Source organism: Triturus cristatus, chromosome 10, assembly GCF_964204655.1.
Source record: "Triturus cristatus chromosome 10, aTriCri1.1, whole genome shotgun sequence".
Lineage (NCBI taxonomy): Eukaryota > Metazoa > Chordata > Amphibia > Caudata > Salamandridae > Triturus > Triturus cristatus.
The window spans coordinates 563,738,133-563,759,469 of NC_140593.1; the positions used below are offsets into that span (position 1 = coordinate 563,738,133).

Here is a 21,337-nt window from a genome sequence, read left to right on the forward strand (position 1 = left end):
AGCTGGCTGCAAGTCAAAAGTTCTCCAAGGAGTGCTTCACCAATTCCCCACCATCTTCCCATAGATCATGACAGTAAGTTAATATAGATAAGTAGAGATTGACTTGCCTTCATTAAGGTACAAACAGAAGGACAAGCGCCAAGAAGCAGCCGGCGCCTGTCAGCTCACAGGTTAGGACTCGAGTAGTCTGCCGGACACGTCATGAGGCCACCATGGGCAGTGGGGTGCTTGAGTCCACGGACATACCCAGGGTATTGTTTGTGTCAATGTGAACAAACAAGTTTGTGTGTGTAAACCATAGCCACTCTTTACAAGTCCTTGATAGGAAGTGCGTTAAGCCACTCGGAAAGACAGAACCACAACTTCCAGAATGCACCGGTGTGTTGAGTGCACGCTCAGGACTAGACACATCTGCACCACAGAGGGAACTCCGACTGACGCTCAACGTTTCATGTATAAGGTGATGCTTTTACATTTAAAGATTACAGGTGTGTCCTGAGGGACCAGCCCCAGGCTGAGACCAGATCCGTTTCCTGGGAGGCGCCTCCTGTGCAGAAACCCCTGGGCCTGCGCTGCCCCAGGCCCGGCTATCCTATTCAGCTAGAGAACCAGGCCGCCTATAGTATCGTCATTGGCATCCTTCTGTACACCCCTCCAACAATATATACATTTCCCAAGAATAAACACACAACACAGATTGCTTGTTTAGTTACAATTGCTGCAGGTTTATTACATACTCCGTTATGTAATAGGTGCGTTATCTTACAGGCGATCCAAGGGCAGGCAACCAACTGGGCCGCCTGCCCGCCTGATGAGCCAGGCAGCACTGGGGCGAACTCCGCCTTTGCTGCCCTTACTAGTGATCCTCTTCCCGGATCACTTGACCGTTGGTACCTTCTTACTCACACCCCTTCCAGGGCGGAGCGTCGCATAGCAAACCCCCCGGTTGTTCAGGCCCACAACCGCCCAAAGGATTAGCGGGGCACCAACATGGTTTCAAGAACCCTCCCATGAGGCTCCTCGGATTTGGCTCTGGCACCCCCTATGGTGCCGTGCAGAGGTACCCTTGGTACCGGCCTGCTTCCAGATCGCCCTGTAACTCCGCCTGCAACAAAAAAGAAAAACATGACAATATTCTCTGCCCCCCTCCTGCCTCCACCACGGTAGGGAGGGAGACGGCGTGCACGGCTATTTCCTCCCTCCTGCCACCAGTCCTTCCTTGCTACACATCCGCCTGTGAGAGGTTAGTTCCATGTTTGTTCCTTCTGCGTCTGCAGCTCCTGTACCTTCATATATTTCCCCAGCCTCCGGTACCTGTTGCTCCTCCTGTGGCGCTAACCTTCTGCACGTTGTTTCCATTCCATCTCCCACACTACGGACTGGAGTCCAGCCCCTTGTACCCTCCTTCTCCCCATTCTACTACTATTAGCTATGTTCATAACTATGGACACTCTGATTTCGGTTTAAAAGAATAAAATCATTGATTGTGATTGGGAAAACTCGAAATGTTCACAATTGCAACAAGCACAGTGCACCGGGGTGTCGTGGGTTCCGTGATACAGTTCAGATGCTCGTGGAACTATGGTAATAGCGCTTTGTAAATATCAACGCTCCACTTACAAGAAATTAATGTTCTCGTGTACTTATTTTTATTGGTGATGTAATATCATACCGTGTAGTGTACTTAGTTTTAAAGTTTTTCTGCAGTGATACGTTCGGAGGTGACCCTGACAAGCATACAGCAAGAAAACTCATTGAAACGTTTTATCCGAGAAATTCAGCGGGCGTTGCGTCCTTGGTGTTAAAGCCCTGTTAGCCCAATGAGCGTCAGTCCATCAATCAAGGAGCCACCAATGACAGTGTGAATGCTTGTAAATAGACTATACACCCTCATTGGTAGCGTCGGCTCGTCAGGTGTACGGAGTCGGATTTAAAGACCAGGGTATGGTCCCGCCCACGCCTAGTCAGAGTTGATTGAAGGACGATGCACGTCCACGCGCCGTGTGCGTCGGACAATAGAGATTCTAGCGTTCCGCCAGCAGGTCACTGCGAGAGCCTGAAAGAGGAAGTCTCTTCAGGTATCCGGCTGGTTGTACTAGAGGGCCTGCCTGACGTGAACGGATGAAGGGCTGCACTCGGGCACTGATGTGGCAACACACTAGTAAAAATAATATCTGCAGCTGTGGGCGAAGAAGGCTGACTACGCTAGTACACGACAGGTAGGGCATCTGTGCTGTTCATTACCAGCATAAGTCGTCTCGTGGCACGTTTCCCCAAATGCATTACACCTGCAGGCAGTGAGGATAAGCAGGGCTTTAGTGGGCTGGGTCATGCGTTCTAAAAATCAGGTGCTGAGATGTGAGTTTATCGGACTCTTCATTTTGCCCTCCGTGTAAAATAAATAAATAAATAAATCTTACATGGCAGGCAGTACCAGATATTATCGGCCTTCCAAGAGGCTCCTCTGTTGTTTGATAGTTAGTTGAAGTCCACAGGTGGCAGGAGGGGAGGAGGACCGAATTTAGGCCAGAATGTAGCACCGAATCAGCTATTTACTTGACTGCTGGCACGGTCACTGGTGAGTGGGAGAGGTGGGAGGCCGATGGAGACGCTGGTTGGGATTACACCCTGCGCAGACTGCTGAGGGAATTGAATAGGATTTGATTTTGCTCACATTGGTGGAAAGGCTGATGTAGAGACGGGGAAAAGAAGGCAATTTTGGATTTGAGGACTACATGGGCCATTTTAGGGATTGCCTGAAAACTGCACAGGTGACCACAAACACACCAGCAGCCCATCCCTGAACCCAGGCAGGCAACTAGAGCCAAATTTCGGGGGGGGCTGAAAAATATTTCGGGGGGGGCTAAGTCTTCCAGCCATAGGCAGAATGGCTGTAAGAAGGGGTGAAGACACAACAAAAGCCTCATTAACGAGTAAATGGTCTTTTAAAGACCCGTGAAGTACTCTGGTGCGGCTGCAATTAGACGGACGCCAGCCCGCGAGGCTGTCTCGGCCGGGCTGTCACACACGACGGGGGGGGGGGGGGGGGGGGCTGAAGCCCGGTGAGCCCAATGGGTGTTGCGCGCCTGCCTGAACCTCTTGCACCTCCAAAACCCCTCGTCTTTTGTTACTGTCTCAAGACTTGTGATGCTGTTGTGTGTGTGTATTTTTAAATGGTTTCTAACAAGCCTGCCCCACATTTATCCCTCTTTGCAGTGCTTTAAGTGGGAAAAAAAAACTGGGGGTGCTCTAAAAGGGGCGTGGTTAATGTCTTGAAGAGGCGTGGCCTATCCGAGTAGGGGCGTTGTCTAAATCAAAATAACTAACACTGTGTGCTTAAGAAAATCATGAAGTCGCATCCTCTGTCATTACACACTGTAAATAATGGGGGTTTTCTCTACCCAGTGTAATGACACCAAAGATGTCCTTTTAAAAAGCGCAGATCATTTAGCGTAACTGAGTGCATAATATCACACCAACAGTATGATTACTAAAGCAGTAATGGAAAAGCACTTTTTGAAAATGAATGCTGCAGCCACGCCAGGAGAAACACCATTGCCAAGTATCTATGATCATACTTAGATTTTCGCTGCCTAATGTTTCCAGTGGCCTCGGACATGGAATCTCCTACTATTTCGGGCCGCCCCTTTTCCACTGCAGGAAAAAACGGTTCAATGTTGTTGGCAAATTAACATTGCAAGTGTAAGCATATGAACAATGCCTGGCGCGGTACAGTCCTGGTCAGGAGGCATTGGCTTAATGTATATGTTCCTCAAATCGTTATGAGCTTTAGGTCAGAAGGTGACACAGCATATTTCTTTTGTAGAGAAGGGACCTGAGTGATTAGGCTGTTCATTATGGCTTCAGTAATCGCACGTCTTAATCTTTACCTGCCTGCATGGTGTGATCCTTGGCAAATGACGCTCAATTCTGTCTTCTACAGTCGTGTCATAAATGTAGAAAAAAGCACAAATGCTCCAGAACAGGTGTTTTTGTAACACCTTTTGTAAAGGGTGGTTCTACTTTAAAAAAGAATACGTACGGCCCAGTTATGCTGAAAGAGCCGCGGCTTCCTGCCTTTGTATTCATTGCTTCTTTGTGGTGGTGTGTAATGCTTGCATACAAAGCGATGACCACGTAGTTCCAAAAGTTTGTCAGCCGTGCACCATGCAAGGAGCATTTTCAGTCCTGTTTTCTTCATTGTGGGGCCGGTGTTCATCTGCTCGAGTCCCATCCCCCAGCTGACAGCTGGTGTAATCCTCGGCATGGGTTGGTGCTTACAAGCAGCCCCTGTGGCTGTAAAACCAATCCCTTAAAAATGACAGATACATTTAATTCTGGTGATTGTGCAGGAGGACGTTTGTTATGTGATCCCTAACAGTGCAGCAACAGTGGGCAGAGTCTGAGCACCGGCAGTTTTTTTTGGGGCCCTCAAAACGGGTCCGAAAAAAATAAAAAATAAAGAACGGACTACCTTTAGTAGCCACGAAAATAGAGCCTGATAGAGACCCGTTTCGAGGGCCCCAAAAAAAAACTGCCGGTGCTCAGACCCGGACAGACCCGGCCCACTTAAAGCCCTGCCTCTTTGTCTACTGTTAATGTATTAGGCAATTCGTTTTATTTTTTCTGACGGGGGTGCTCTTACATAGTACCTGAAATAAACACTCGGGCGGTTTGGTTTCTTCTGGGCTTGTGGTACACACAGCCCAATAAATAAATCCACCCCTCACCCCCAAAGCACAAGCTGGCGACCTGCTCTTTGTTTTATTATTAAATAACAGAGCCCCGTGCATACGTTTTCAATTACAAAGGTCAAGCGGAAAGAGTAGAAGATACTATTAAAAGGTAACAATCCTATAGTAGAAGTAGAGGTGGACCAGGCGACGAATGAGCGCGTTTTACATAAAGATAATGCGGGGCCCTTGAACCCTCGCAGCTTCCCGTGGGATGTTACACGCAGTGCTTAATTTGTGCCAGACCGGTGCTTAGCACTGGCACTTTTTTCCTCAGGGCCGTGTCTACCCTTCACATGGGTCTTTCCAGTGAATGCCTAATAGTACCCCCAGGGGCACCCCGCTTTCCCCCCTCCCCCAAATTAGGTTACCCAATGAAAACACAAGAAACAGTTGTAAGTGGGTAACAAATGCTGCAGGTTTTATTACATAATTCCAGGGTATGTAATAGGTGGGTTATCTTACGGGCGATCCAAGGGCAGGCGGCCATCTACTTCACCTGCCCGCCTGATGAGCCGGGCAGCACGGGAACGACCCGCAAGTGCTGCCCCCCAAGTGATTCTTTTTTCGATCACGTGCCGTTGAAATTCTACTCACACCCCCCCTCTCGGGGCGGAGCGTCGCATAGCAAGCCCCTGGTTGTTCAGGCCCACAACCGCCCGCAGGCCTAGCGGGGCGCCAACCGGCTTCCGGGACCTCTCTGGAGGCTCCTCGTTTTGGCTCAGGCACCACGTGGTGCCGCGCAGAGGTACCCTTTGTACCGGCCTGCTTCCAGATCGCCCTGTAACTCCGCCTGCAACGAAAAGGAAAACATTACAACGCTCAGCAAAAACCCCACCCCACCACGCCTACGCCGGGTAAGCGGTAGGGAGGGAAAAAGGCGAGGTGGGCGACAGAGGTCGCCAGTGAGGGTGGGGGAAGGCTAAATAGCCTCCCCCTCACACCCGGGCCCGGAAGTGACGCGCATTGCGCGTCACTTCCGGCCCTGACACGAAGGGGGGCACCAGTCGGAGTCCCTGCCCCCGCCCCCCCCGAAGGAGGGAGTGGGGAGGGGAGACCGGGGCCCCGGGGCCACTAAGGCGCCGACCGCCGAGTGGCCCCCTGCGGGGGCCGCGGTCAGTGGCATAGTACCCCCAGGGGCACCCCGCTTTTCCCCCTCCCCCAAATTAGGTTACCCAATGAAAACACAAGAAACAGTTGTAAGTGGGTAACAAATGCTGCAGGTTTTATTACATAATTCCAGGGTATGTAATAGGTGGGTTATCTTACGGGCGATCCAAGGGCAGGCGGCCATCTACTTCACCTGCCCGCCTGATGAGCCGGGCAGCACGGGAACGACCCGCAAGTGCTGCCCCCCAAGTGATTCTTTTTTCGATCACGTGCCGTTGAAATTCTACTCACACCCCCCCTCTCGGGGCGGAGCGTCGCATAGCAAGCCCCCGGTTGTTCAGGCCCACAACTGCCCGCAGGCCTAGCGGGGCGCCGACCGGCTTCCGGGACCTCTCTGGAGGCTCCTCGTTTTGGCTCAGGCACCACGTGGTGCCGCGCAGAGGTACCCTTTGTACCGGCCTGCTTCCAGATCGCCCTGTAACTCCGCCACAGCCCTGGAGGCGGCTAACCGTCGCAGCCAGGGCCCCCCACCAACCTAGCTCTTTACCTGCACCCTCTGTTCACCAATGCTTCGCTTAAATCCAATAAAACAGGTCCATGCCTATTTGGGAGAGGTGTACTCCATCTAAGTCGAAGTACCCCTTTACATTCCCCCGAATCATCTCATGGCGAAGAAAGCCCAAACCCCTTTGGGACGTGAACTTACGCATTGCTCCATTAATGCGCCTCCTGGAGTGCTCTACCGCTTCTAAGGATTTAGCCCCCCGCCAGGACCTGCGGGGGATGATCTCCGACCACACGATCTCACACTCGCCCAGACGCTTGCAGATTTCCCCTAAGTCTCTTTTCATGGCTAATAACAGCAATCGTCTCCCTAGGGTAACAAGGTCGTTCCCACCCAGGTGTATCACCAACAGGTGGGGCAAGGTGGATCCGTGTGCTCTTAGTCTCTGCTCGATCTTATTCCTGAGTTCGAACCATCTCATCCCCGGCACCCCCATCCATTCCACTTCAGTCTGAGAGAAGTGTCGCATCCAATTCCGGTGCGATGCCCATTGGGCAGCCCGGGCGACAAATGAATGCCCAATCACCCACACCACTTGTCCTAATAAAGAGGAGACATGGTGTACACACAAGTTATTTAATCAGAAAGGGTGATTCCAACGATACACACTACAAAATCACAAAACACATTAACTAAAGGCTGCCTCACGGGCGAACATATATCTTATAACAATCAGATTCCCAACGCCCCAATTTCTTCACCTGTGCGGCCTCTAATCCCGCCAGGTGAGCGGCGGTGGCTGCGCCAATGCGGAAGGAGTGGCTGGAATACCTTCTGTCCGGCCGGGCGAGCCCCGCCCTGGCTAAACTGGCCCTGATTACCTGCTCGAACTGGTATCTAGTTACGGGGGTACCATTTGAATGCAACAGAAGATAACCAGGGCCGGGCGGTCTGTACTCCAAAAACGCCTTTACCCATTGTACTGGGCAGAACCTGGGGTCACCTAGGGGCTGAAGAACCACCCTGATCCCCCGCCCCGCCTGATCAGTCTTGGACTTGCGTAAATGAATGGTCAGTGACCCGGAAATAGACACATCTGCGCGTCACTTCCGGCCCTGACACGAAGGGGGGCACCAGTCGGAGTCCCTGCCCCCGCCCCCCCCGAAGGAGGGAGTGGGGAGGGGAGACTGGGGCCCCGGGGCCACTAAGGCGCCGACCGCCGAGTGGCCCCCTGCGGGGGCCGCGGTCAGCGGCAAATATTTCAAATTGGATGCCGCATGCCTAATGAGGCACATTCCGCCTCTCTGGGGAGGGACTGTTCGAGAGTGCCTGCCCATGCTCCTGCCTAAGGCTGATGATGGAACATCGTTCTCCCCGGTTGTAATCTAGTTCCCCCTGCTTTAAAAGCTGCGTAGTCCCCAGGGCAGACTCAAGCATTCTGGAACAGGCACCTTCCCCCACTCTCTAACTTCCACCCGCCTCTCCGCTTCCTGGCCCTGACATCCCTCTAATAGCAGCAAAAGGCGGGTATTTTCCTTTCTAGCAGCATATTCTGTAAGAACATTTGAAAATAAAATAATACAGTGGCTCCCGGCCTGCTCCTCCCGAACCCTCTCTGCCACTTTCTTCCGAATCGGACACACACTTTTGAACTCATAAACCCTGGTATAATAAGAGACTTTCAATGCTCTCCATTTTGTATAAACTTGCCTGGTCTCTCTTTGGCTCTAGGGGTCTGTCTTTGAGAGTGCCCGGGGTTACCTGCCTGCGGGTATCTATTCTCCTGTTTTAGTTTGTCTCCCTGCGCCCAGTGTCAGCCTCAACCCTGAAGGCGGTCTCGGGAGATTCAGTGCTGTAAGGAGACTGGCCTTCGTCGTTTCTTTCACTTTCAACAAAACATGAGTTGTTTGTGGACTACAGGCCTGTCCTGTTTCCGATGTGCAGTGGGGGAACGCGGTCTAGTCGTGGGCATAGGGAATGTTCTCGAAGACTGAGGGGCAGTAATTGAAAGCGAAGCCCGAGAACCGGCTAGTTTGTGCTTGAATTCAATGTGTTTAAGCGTTAATGGTTCTAGGGAGTCCTTCTCCGTGGCTTTTGTGTGTGTGAGTAAAAGGGCAGGGGAGTGTGAAAAGCTAGGACTTTGAAAGACTTTGAATTCTAAAGGTGACAAGAATTCAAAGTGACATCTACTTCACATAGGGGAAGTCACTCTAAAGCAGATTGGCTGACATATGTAAACATTTGTTTGGTTTTAAATTGCTCTGAACACACCGTACATGGTGGTGTCACCTTGTTGTCCGGTGCTTCACAGCAGAGGACGTTTAAAGCATAATTACCTTGATAAACATCTCCTAGGAGGGCAGCATGAAAAAGAGTCCCCTTTGGAGGGGCAAGTCAATTGCGATGGGTTGTGTAGCCGGGCTCACTCGCAGAATGTGACGAAGGGGCCTTGAGATTCCCATATCAGGGGCATAGCTTCCGTTGGTGCAGCGGGCCCAGAGGCGCGAGGGGCCACTGCACTAAAATGAAATTATGTATTTTAAAATCCGAAGAGCAGCCAGAGTGCACTAGGGCCCATGACACACTGGCTACACTACTCTTTGGTATTTGATTTTATGGGAGGCCCGCTTAGAGACTCAACCCCCCCCCCCCTTCCCCCTCCCAATGCCCTTGCTTGTACAGGTGCAGGCTGAATTTGGGATGGAACTGGATGAATAAAGTGTAATGCTGCCATACTGGGCGGGGGGTGTTTGTGCTGTTTTTCACGTTGTAGTTGTGTTTCTTTATCATTCCTGTCTGCCCTGCATTAATTGTGGGAGTTCTATGCTTTCGTTACCAGAGTAAAGCAAGTTTACTGTTGAGGTGCATTAGCAGAGGAGGTGTGTGTCGGTGCCATGTTTTGCTGCTGGACACGATTGAAGTGCATTGTGCTCAATGCTTGTCTTGTAAACTATTAAGTGCCAGGGGTCTCAAGGATTTCTGGGGCCTGTCGGCACAGCCAGATGGCACGGTTGCTTTATTTCCCTCATTCCTCTTTCTGCACCTCGCTCCACTTCTGTTCATATTTCTCGCTCTTGCAGGTGCTCTATTCTTCATGTTCCTTTTTCCAATCATCTTGCCCCCCCCCTTATTTCTCCCTATTCTGCCCCTCTCTTGCTATATCTGAGGCCAACACTGCCCCTTACTCAGTAAAATTAATATTCCTTTACTTGATCTTGGAAGGTTAAATACGAACTTGTTTACAGTCCTCTCCCTGTATCACCTTTTTACAAGTCTGTTCTGTCTTTATTTGCGTTACTAATCATTTATGGATAGATGAGACGGTTCTAAAACAGATTTGAATTGTATTATTCCTGTGTGTATATGTATATTCATGTGTGTATATATATATATATATATATATTTTTTTTTTTTTTGTCATGAAAGGGAAAACGCCGGTTTTGGATTTCCTCAGTTGTTGTTTTTTTGTTTCCCTCTATTTTTATTTTTGTTTCCCTCTATTTTTATTTATCTTAAAATTAAAATCCCAACCGTGCCTGTAAAATTTTGCCCACAAGAGCACAATTGTGTTTAATAAGTCAGAATACATAAAATAGTCTGAATTGTATCACGGTTTAGGAATGTCACTGTCATTGGCAGCGCTGGCATGAGGAATGTGTGGTGCAGGCTGTCGTGATCTCCCGAAAAGGGCCCTGGCACTTATTTTTTTTTTATACAAATTAGGCACTGGGGTGGAGCAACTAGAGTAAGTGGGTGGAGCCATTGGTTGAAGTGGGTGGAGCCAAGGGAAGTGGGTGTGGCCTCCTAGAAATATTTGAGCACCTGCCCTTCATATTTTACAAATTAGGCACTGGTCACATGGGCATGTTAAGTTTCGGCCATGGGGAGACAATGTGACATCACGGCTTGTGCAACGACTTCTGAGTGGGGAAAACCAGATTCTAATCTCCACATCCTGTGATCAGGGGCGAATCCTGTTACCTGCCGTTGCCTACAAAAAAGCGAATTTGTCCTTGTGTAATGTAACTGCTGCCATGTAAGGCGTTCCAATAGCTTTGAGTTCAATTTGCGCTATATCAAACCTGCAAAAAAAAAAAAAGACTGCAAAAAAACAAGTGTGCAACAAGGTTCGTTCTGTTGTGCAGCGAACTGCAGTATAGTCAGGAAAACAGGAACGCTTCCAGACATGCATATTAGTTCTTTAGATGAGCGTTTGGGCCAGGGTAAGTCACATATCAGGCTGTCTCCATGGGGCTTCATGGGCTGTGGTGATGGCAGTCACATTATAAACCTCTATGCAGCTTCTGGGCTGGAGCACAATCGGACACAGGTCAGGTTGGTGTCTCTATGCGGCTTAATGGGCTGGTGAAAAGCCAGAACAACAAAGTAGGTGGGAGAGGCACTCCCTGAGATATAATTCGTGTTACAAAACAAAGTTTTACTCGTTTTACTGTCTTTTTAGATAGCGTGCTGTGGAGTGGCATCCAACAGTCATGGATTCCAAAAAATACAAAACTCCAATTATAGGACCAGTGGGGCCCTGATCTCCACGCACAATTGCGTTCAGGTAAAAACCTTGAAAAAATTCTCGAGATAGTAAACAGACTGTTTTTTGCTTAAACAAACTCAATCCAAACTTGTGGTGAATGAATAAAAAAAGTCAAATCAATGTGTCAATGATTGTAGCAATTTATTCATTGCAAAAATGTTAATTGGATCTCCATTCTTTTCTTCATACAAATCCAAATTCCAATCTTTCAAAAGTTAACTTTTGTGAATGCCCAATGCATTTCGAGCCTACTGGCTCTTCGTCGGGGGCTGAGTATCTAATAAAGAAAATAAATCAACAATATATATTTTCAGAATGAACGTCACAATGATGTCTAAACGTCAGTTTGCAAATACATGATCAAATTCCTGGTATAATGACAACATTTCATGCTGAAACACAACTAGGTGGGTGAACTAAGTGAACGGATAATGACCAGAAGTGACCAACATCAAGAAGTGTTTGAAATAAAGTTGTGTGAAAAGTGAAAGAAACGGAAAGAAATGAAGGGCTTACTAAAACTGTTACCTTATTGTTCAACGGAAAGGAAGCGCTCTTCAGAACGAAGAGTCCAATCTGAAAAGAAAACCCAAAATGATGTCGACTCTGAACAATGTGAACGAAAAAACTTACGGGGGCGATCAGGTGAACAATCTTACCAACAGAGTTCAATGTCGTCGAACAAATTTAGAAGCCAAAAAGGTGGAGAAAACCTGACGGACTGCTGGTTCAAAAACCAACAGGTGAGACTGATAACGGCAAGGTGGGAGCTTGCGCGTATATCAAAGCGTACTGAAAATAGACGAGGTGACTGAAAGCGTGAACCCAGAACAAGATGAGAGAAACTCTCGCGTGTGTTGATACTGTACTGAAAATGAACGAGGTGACTGAAAGCATGGGCTCTAATCAAGATAGAAGCTTACGCATATATCAAAAATAGACGAGGTGACTGAAAGCATGAACCCAAATCAGGATAAGAGAAATTCTCGCGTGTATCAATACTGTGCTCAAAATAGACGAGGTGACTGAAAACGGTGTGGAAGGTGCCGCCATCTTGAAAGAGAATGAACCTTGAATGGGAAATTACTATGTGGAAAAACAAGATGGAAATAGAAATTTACGAGAGATGGTGTAAAGCAAAATTCAATGTGTACCTGGGGAAATCAAAAAATGCATTGGTGAGGTCTCTGGTCATGGTAGTGAAACCCAAGGAAAGTGGGTGATCACATAAATATGAATATGCAGTACTATCCTGATACAAAGAGCTGTAACATGAATACATTATAAATAACAAGCATAGTCTATTTTATCATTGATGCCTTTGTCCATTAAGGTGTCCAAACGCTTAATCCAATAGGTCTCCCTCTGTAAGAGACTCCTAGTGAGATCTGTGTCTTGACATTGCTCAACTCTTTCTAACACAGAGAATTTGAGTTGGGTTATACTGTGCTTTTCTTCATTCCAGTGCATGGCCAAACTGCTGTTTATTTGATGTTCTGATTGTACTTTTGTGCTCAGATATCCGCACTTTAATTTTTCTTTCGGTTTTTCCCACATACAATTTGCCACATGGGCATTTAATGTAATAGATGAGTTTGTTTGAATTGCAATCAGAGGTATGGTGAAGTTGAATAGTTTCTCCAGTGAGTGGATGGTTTAGTGTGTTGCCAATGATAACATTATTACAATGGATGCAGTTATGACATTTACTCATTCCTTTGTAAGCGATGTTTCCTTGCTTAATCGGGGTATTGATGATTTCTTTGATATTTTTTGCACGTTTGTACGCAAACATAGGAGGATCTTTGAAGATGTTGTTAAAATCCGGCTCATTTTGTAACATTTCCCATCTCTTGGTAATGATATTTTTCACTTTACCAGATACTGTGCAGTATTTTGATACAAACACTTGTCTAGTTGTCTGTTTGCACGGTCGACTTAGTAAGAGACTGTCTCTATTGAATTTAGATGCGCGTTGTTTGGCTAATTCAATCACTTCTGCCGGGTATCCCCTGGCAAGATACATCTGCTGTTGGAGTAATAAATTCTTCTCAGTGTCTTCTGTGGTGGAACAGATCCGTTTTATCCGCAGGAATTGAGTCAGTGGTAAGTTTTGTTTTAAGCTGTTTGGATGAAAACTTTGAAAATGGAGCGCACTGTTCACATCTGTTTGTTTTTTGAAAACCTCCGTTTTTATATAACCCGCTTCTTTAGAAAGGATAACATCAAGGTAAGATATTCTTGTCGGGTCAATTACATGGGTAAACTGAATATGTTCATCAATTTGATTGAGTTGTTCAATTTTGCTTTCCAACATTTCCTGAGTATTGATCCAGAGTATAAATATGTCCTCAATAAATCTGCAATATAGCAATAAATTTCCAGTCCATCCAATGTCGTTGTAAATGTAGTCTGATTCATATTTAGCCATGAAAGTGTTTGCTTATGCCGGCGCCCCGGCAAAGCCCATAGATGTGCCTTGTTGCTGCAAATAAAAATCGTTATTCCAGTAAAAATAGCTGTGATGTAAACAAAAATGTAAAAGTTCCAGAATGAAAACTTTGTCTGCTCTGAGTGAAGATTGGCGCAGTAGAGCCCATTCTACCGCCTCCATGCCAGCTGAGTGAGGGATCAATGTATACAAAGACTTGACATCTATAGTACAAAAGATGATGTCTTCCATAAAAGTGATTTTCTGTAGTTTTAATAGAAAATCTGTCGTATCTCTGACATACGAGTGCCATTCTTGAACCAGAGGTTGTAAGAAGTAATCAATGTAGTGCCCCAGAGGCTCAAAGATGGTTCCACAACCCGTTACTATTGGTCGCATTGGTGGATTAAATAAATTCTTGTGGATCTTTGGCAGCATATACAAGGTGGGTTTCCTTGGATACTCCACTGTCAGGAATTTTTTGGTGGTTTCGCTTATCCATCCCATTTCCAAAGCATGATCTAAAATGCTTTCTAGCGTTTCTTTGAGCTCTATTACAGGATCTTGATCCAGTTTCAAGTATGTTTGAGTATCAGATACATGTTCTTGTACCGCGTTAATGTAAAAGGAGCGATCCATAAGGACAATGGCGCCTCCTTTATCCGCTTTTTGAATCTGTATTTCTGTGTTGTTCTGAATGGATTTTAATGTGTTTTTTTCTTGTTGAGTCAGATTCGATTTCTTTGTTTTTCTGAATTGCAGTTTTTGTAAATCTTTCCTCACTAAGTTGTCGAATGAATCTATGATTTTGTGCGAAACTGGTGCCTGATATGTAGATTTAGGTTTGAATTCAAGGAACTCTTTAGCTTGTATATCTTCTTTAGCTGGTACTACATTTGTAAAAAAATGTCGTAGTCGTAGTATTCTGGTGAATCTGTATAAAGCTAGTTCACATTCCAGTAAATTGGTGTCGTAGGTTGGGACATATCCAAGGCCTTTACTTAATGTTTGAATTTGTGTGGTGGTAATCTCCTTGGAAGAAATGTTGACTACTAAATTTACTTCTGGCTCCTTGTGCGTCCTTGCTTTGTGGTGGCTTCTCCTGGTTTTACGGTTTTCGATGGTCCCGGTGGTTGACTTGTATCCTGGTCCCTGGATAAAAATTGTGTGGAGCCAGATGCTACCAATTCTTCAGTGGTGTCTTTGGTGGTGTCTTTGGTTGAATCTGAACTAGATAGTTGACTTTTCGCTGTTGGTCTGATGGTTGTGGTGTCAGTATCTGTGGCTATACTTTCTTCTGATGAAGTGTTCGTTGTTGGTTTTCTAGTCTGTGGTCTTCTTTGTGCATAGACTTCTGCCCATGTATAAACTTCGTTGAGTTTATAATCCAACGTGTCACGTTTATATTTTCGTAATTTTCCTTCCTGTATTTCTTTTGTGTATTTATCCAATCTCATGTTGATGTCATCTAAAGCATTTTTAAATTCGTCATCTTTCATTCTTGTTGATAAGTTGTGTTTGATTTCTGAAATTTCCTTAGCAAGTTCATTGATGACTTTAGAAAGTTCTTCTACTAACAGTAGAATTAAGTCAAGTGAACATTTGTTCAGTATTGAATACCACCGTTCCATGAAATCTTTATTTAAATGAAACCTGTATAGCATGGGTTTAATGGACATCCTCAGTCCTCTTGGAATTCTTTTTGCTCTATGATATTGTATCAGGGTAGATGCATGAAGTCGTTGATTCATTTCTCTCTTAACAGAATACTCTAGTTGTTTTAGTTGTTGAATGACAGTGTTTCCTTGCAAATCTGATGTTTTTACATCCTGTATCAATGCATATATTTCTGATGCTTGTTCTGTTGTATAAGCTAGAGTGCTAGCTCTGTTATCTGTCAAACTTGAAATGGTGTCAAATGACATGATTGGGTGCTCTCGTACCGGTGGACTGTAAAGACTAGAACAACAAAGTAGGTGGTAGAGGCACTCCCTGAGATATAATTTGTGTTACAAAACAAAGTTTTACTCGTTTTACTGTCTTTTTAGATAGCGTGCTGTGGAGTAGCATCCAACAGTCATGGATTCCAAAAAATACAAAACTCCAATTATAGGACCAGTCCTTATGGATCGCTCCTTTTACATTAACGCGGTACAAGAACATGTATCAGATACTCAAACATACTTGAAACTGGATCAAGATCCTGTAATAGAGCTCAAAGAAACGCTAGAAAGCATTTTAGATCATGCTTTGGAAATGGGATGGATAAGTGAAACCACCAAAAAATTCCTGACAGTGGAGTATCCAAGGAAACCCACCTTGTATATGCTGCCAAAGATCCACAAGAATTTATTTAATCCACCAATGCGACCAATAGTAACGGGTTGTGGAACCATCTTTGAGCCTCTGGGGCACTACATTGATTACTTCTTACAACCTCTGGTTCAAGAATGGCACTCGTATGTCAGAGATACGACAGATTTTCTATTAAAACTACAGAAAATCACTTTTATGGAAGACATCATCTTTTGTACTATAGATGTCAAGTCTTTGTATACATCGATCCCTCACTCAGCTGGCATGGAGGCGGTAGAATGGGCTCTACTGCGCCAATCTTCACTCAGAGCAGACAAAGTTTTCATTCTGGAACTTTTACATTTTTGTTTACACCACAGCTATTTTTACTGGAATAACGATTTTTATTTGCAGCAACAAGGCACATCTATGGGCTTTGCCGGGGCGCCGGCATATGCCAACACTTTCATGGCTAAATATGAATCAGACTACATTTACAACGACATTGGATGGACTGGAAATTTATTGCTATATTGCAGATTTATTGATGACATATTTATACTCTGGATCAATACTCAGGAAATGTTGGAAAGCAAAATTGAATAACTCAATCAAATTGATGAACATATTCAGTTTACCCATGTAATTGACCCGACAAGAATATCTTACCTTGATGTTATCCTTACTAAAGAAGCGGGTTATATAAAAACGGAGGTTTTCAAAAAACAAACAGATGTGAACAGTGCGCTCCATTTTCAAAGTTTTCATCCAAACAGCTTAAAACAAAACTCACCACTGTCTCAATTCCTGCGGATAAAACGGATCTGTTCCACCACAGAAGACACTGAGAAGAATTTATTACTCCAACAGCAGATGTATCTTGCCAGGGGATACCCGGCAGAAGTGATTGAATTAGCCAAACAACGCGCATCTAAATTCAATAGAGACAGTCTCTTACTAATTCGACCACGCAAACAGACAACTAGACAAGTGTTTGTATCAAAATACTCCACAGTATCTGGTAAAGTGAAAAATATCATTACCAAGAGATGGGAAATGTTACAAAATGAGCCGGATTTTAACAACATCTTCAAAGATCCTCCTATGTTTGCGTACAAACGTGCAAAAAATATCAAAGGAATCATCAATACCCCGATTAAGCAAGGAAACATCGCTTACAAAGGAATGAGTAAATGTCATAACTGCATCCATTGTAATAATGTTATCATTGGCAACACACTAAACCATCCACTCACTGGAGAAACTATTCAACTTCACCATACCTCTGATTGCAATTCAAACAAACTCATCTATTACATTAAATGCCCATGTGGCAAATTGTATGTGGGAAAAACCGAAAGAAAAATTAAAGTGTGGATATCTGAGCACAAAAGTACAATCAGAACATCAAATAAACACAGCAGTTTGGCCATGCACTGGAATGAAGAAAAGCACAGTATAGCCCAACTCAAATTCTCTGTGTTAGAAAGAGTTGAGCAACGTCAAGACACAGATCTCACTAGGAGTCTCTTACAGAGGGAGACCTATTGGATTAAGCGTTTGGACACCTTAATGGACAAAGGCATCAATGATAAAATAGACTATGCGTGTTATTTATAATGTATTCATGTTACAGCTCTTTGTATCAGGATAGTACTGCATATTCATATTTATGTGATCACCCACTTTCCTTGGGTTTCACTACCATGACCAGAGACCTCACCAATGCATTTTTTGATTTCCCCAGGTACACATTGTATTTTGCTTTACACCATCTCTCGTAAATTTCTATTTCCATCTTGTTTTTCCACATAGTAATTTCCCATTCAAGGTTCATTCTCTTTCAAGATGGCGGCACCTTTCACACCGTTTTCAGTCACCTCGTCTATTTTGAGCACAGTATTGATACACGCGAGAATTTCTCTTATCCTGATTTGGGTTCATGCTTTCAGTCACCTCGTCTATTTTTGATATATGCGTAAGCTTCTATCTTGATTAGAGCCCATGCTTTCAGTCACCTCGTTCATTTTTAGTACAGTATCAACACACGCGAGAGTTTCTCTCATCTTGTTCTGGGTTCACGCTTTCAGTCACCTCGTCTATTTTCAGTACGCTTTGATATACGCGCAAGCTCCCACCTTGCCGTTATCAGTCTCACCTGTTGGTTTTTGAACCAGCAGTCCGTCAGGTTTTCTCCACCTTTTTGGCTTCTAAATTTGTTCGACGACATTGAACTCTGTTGGTAAGATTGTTCACCTGATCGCCCCCGTAAGTTTTTTCGTTCACATTGTTCAGAGTCGACATCATTTTGGGTTTTCTTTTCAGATTGGACTCTTCGTTCTGAAGAGCGCTTCCTTTCCGTTGAACAATAAGGTAACAGTTTTAGTAAGCCCTTCATTTCTTTCCGTTTCTTTCACTTTTCACACAACTTTATTTCAAACACTTCTTGGTGTTGGTCACTTCTGGTCATTATCCGTTCACTTAGTTCACCCACCTAGTTGTGTTTCAGCATGAAATGTTGTCATTATACCAGGAATTTGATCATGTATTTGCAAACTGACGTTTAGACATCATTGTGACGTTCATTCTGAAAATATATATTGTTGCTTTATTTTCTTTATTAGATACTCAGCCCCCGACGAAGAGCCAGTAGGCTCGAAATGCATTGGGCATTCACAAAAGTTAACTTTTGAAAGATTGGAATTTGGATTTGTATGAAGAAAAGAATGGAGATCCAATTAACATTTTTGCAATGAATAAATTGCTACAATCATTGACACATTGATTTGACATTTTTTTATTCATTCTCCACAAGTTTGGATTGAGTTTGTTTAAGCAAAAAACAGTCTGTTTACTATCTCGAGAATTTTTTCAAGGTTTTTACCTGAACGCAATTGTGCGTGGAGATCAGGGCCCCACTGGTCCTATAATTGGAGCTGGTGAAAAGCCAGTCACAGTTCTTGATGCTGAAGGGTTTCGTGGAGTTAAGTATTCTGCCGGAAGTAAAGTGCTACAATACCTCCTCAAGGGTAGTAAGTGCCATATAAGCGGTGCAATGCATTGAAGTGTTTATTTCTCAGTCTAATAACTTCAAAATTGGATAATTTTCAATATTATTTACAAGAGTCGTTGTTACTCGTTTATGCAGCGAACAACCATTGACAAAATTAATAATCCTGGCTTGTATCAGGTGTAACGTCAGTTTTTGATTTGTATATCTAGCTTTAATAACAGAAAGAAGTATCAAATTAGTGGGGGTGGCACACTGGTAAGCACAGGTTTTCAACGCACGTGTTTAAGCCACGCCCTTAATCACATTATACCATGCTCCTTTCAGAGACCCTCCCCACCCCCCTTTTTTTCCATTCCACTTAAAGCCCTGGAAATAAGAGCTTTAAATTGAAATTCTGAACCCCAGATACTCACTATACCAGAGTAATTATTTCTACTTAGAAAAGCTGGTACTCCCATTTAAGGTATTGCACCAACGCAGGTGCTCTTTCAAATTCAAGAGGTGAAGGTACTCCGTATCTGACAGTACCTGCCCATTGCAAGCACTGTATTAAAGTCACGCCCACTGAAATTATGCAGCAGGGGAGGACCAAATTATGTGGCAGGGTATACTAAATGATGTTGAAAGAAAAGGCAAATTATGGAGCATTAATGTGGCACATTTTGTAATATATTCATTTCTCATTTTCTAATATTTCTAATTTTTAGGTTTCACTTGCACTGTGCTTGTGAAATCTATTGTTATTAATATAAATCTTAAAAGGGGCTTACATCCTGCCCCCTCGCTTTTCATAGGCTCCTGTGCTTTCCACTTTTCCTCTCTTTCTATTGACTGTAGAATATTTTCCTGCACTTACCAATACTTGTTCCTCGTCTGCTTCTTTTACAGTTTCCCTTAGCCAAAATACTGTTAACATTGGCCTTGCTGGAACTAGTTTTAAAAAAATAAAGTTTTGCCTCTTCCTGCTTGCCTGATACTTTTAAATTAGCATATTTATGTAGGCCAATTTATACCCCAAAGAGATTGAGTGATTTGCCCAGAATCGCAGGCTGTTGCACTGCCAAGACTATAACTGGGATCCCCAGCTCTTGAGTCAGCAGCTCTGGCCGCTGCACCACATCCTCTCCACTCCTGTGATACTTGTCGGGGAGCTCTTTGCTTCGTTCCGGAGGGTGATTGATAAAAACAGCTTATTAGTCATCACATAGATGAAACCTAATCATTATGAATGCTGGTTAGGTTTCGCCTGCACAGCGCTTGCCCTATGCTTGTGAAATCTATTGTATTTGATACATTTTAAAAGGAGGGGCTCTTATCAGTTCTGTTGCGAAGTACTGTGTCCATCCACTTTTGTGTGGAACTTTTTTAGTTTACTTTTTGTGGCTGCATGCACTGAAACTGACACACATTTTGTATACTTTCCCTGGTTGTCTATTGGTGCTGCATTAGTTGTTGCTAATGGATAAAAACACTCCCACGCACAAACTATAAATTAATAAAGATATAATGTGGGCATATACTAACTTAAAGGGTCGCATGTGGCTTTTTTCAGACTCCCTAATCTCCCCTTGTGAGCACCATTTCAAGCATTTCAGCAATGCATGCCCATCTGCAGAGCCATCAGTAAGGCTTGTGAATTGCCTGTTAAATACTTCTGCCGTATTATGGTTCAGGCTCTAACACTTTTGCCTAAAAAGGACAAAGAGCACACAAAACCGTGTTTAGGTTCTGATTTTTATTTACTTTTTGAACATGCACGGAGTGCATATGTCTTCAGTCTCTCGCTTGCGTAGCCCCCATACACGCTCCTAAACACTAAAGGAAAGATTGCTAAACCTGGAGGCCGGGGATTAAATAGCATGCCTGTTACATTATTTCAGTGCAATTCTGTGTTCCATTCCGTTTTCATGTTGGTTTTATTTTCATTTGCTTGTTCCTCTACGTCTGTCCCAGTAGTTTCTTTTTTTCTGTGAGGCGTTGTTTGTTTCTGTATTATAAATTGTCTCTCTATACGTCTTGTGGTTCTGTGTGGGCCCCATCTCTGTGAATGCCTGTGCATGGCTCAGCTTGAACGATTTTTAATCTCTTGTTACATTCTGACTATAGTTCCTCCTGTGATTCAGTGCAAACAGCCTAGTGTATTCCCCCCCCCCCCAAACCACAGGAAATCTGTGGGGGCCTCAGAGCAGTCTGTGTGGCAGCCTGAGTGAGTGAGAGGCAGTTGCTTGTGAGTGAAGGGTGCAGGACACCTGCAGGCGCTGCATCGAGCTGATCCGCTGAACCCAGGCACACCTGAGTGCCCCCTCCACTGTTTGCATCTCATTGGAACCAGCTACCAAGACTTAATCACAAATCTGACCCCTGCCCATCGAACACCATCGGAGTACCGAACCCATCCCCTACCATGTTTACCCGAGCCATCGGCAGGCTGAGATGGCCTTCAGGTTAGACTGGGCGAGGGTAATCTCTTGGTGGTAACCCGGTGCCTGACTGCATCAAAGTTGGTGGGAGTTCTGCTGTAGGCTGACTGCAGTACACAGTGAGAGGCATTTCCTGATGGACACAGCAGACGTCTGGCTGCAAGGTAGCCCCGCGTAGCGAGATTGCACTTAGGAGCTCAGCTGATGTCTTGACTGTAAGACACCCTGGGAGAGGCAGTCACTACTGTAGGCATTCAGTTTGTCTGACTGAAGGACATGCT

The 21,337-nt window shown here is 44.8% G+C and overlaps 1 long non-coding RNA gene across 1 annotated transcript in view; it reads left to right on the forward strand.

Annotated features, from left to right (window-relative positions):
* Positions 1-2,001: 2,001 nt before the first annotated feature.
* Positions 2,002-21,337, forward strand: part of LOC146789738 (uncharacterized) — a 92,217-nt gene continuing 72,881 nt past the window's right edge. Inside the window, exon 1 of the long non-coding RNA XR_014969858.1 lies at positions 2,002-2,219. This is a non-coding gene — a long non-coding RNA (uncharacterized LOC146789738). The remainder of the gene's footprint in view (positions 2,220-21,337) is intronic.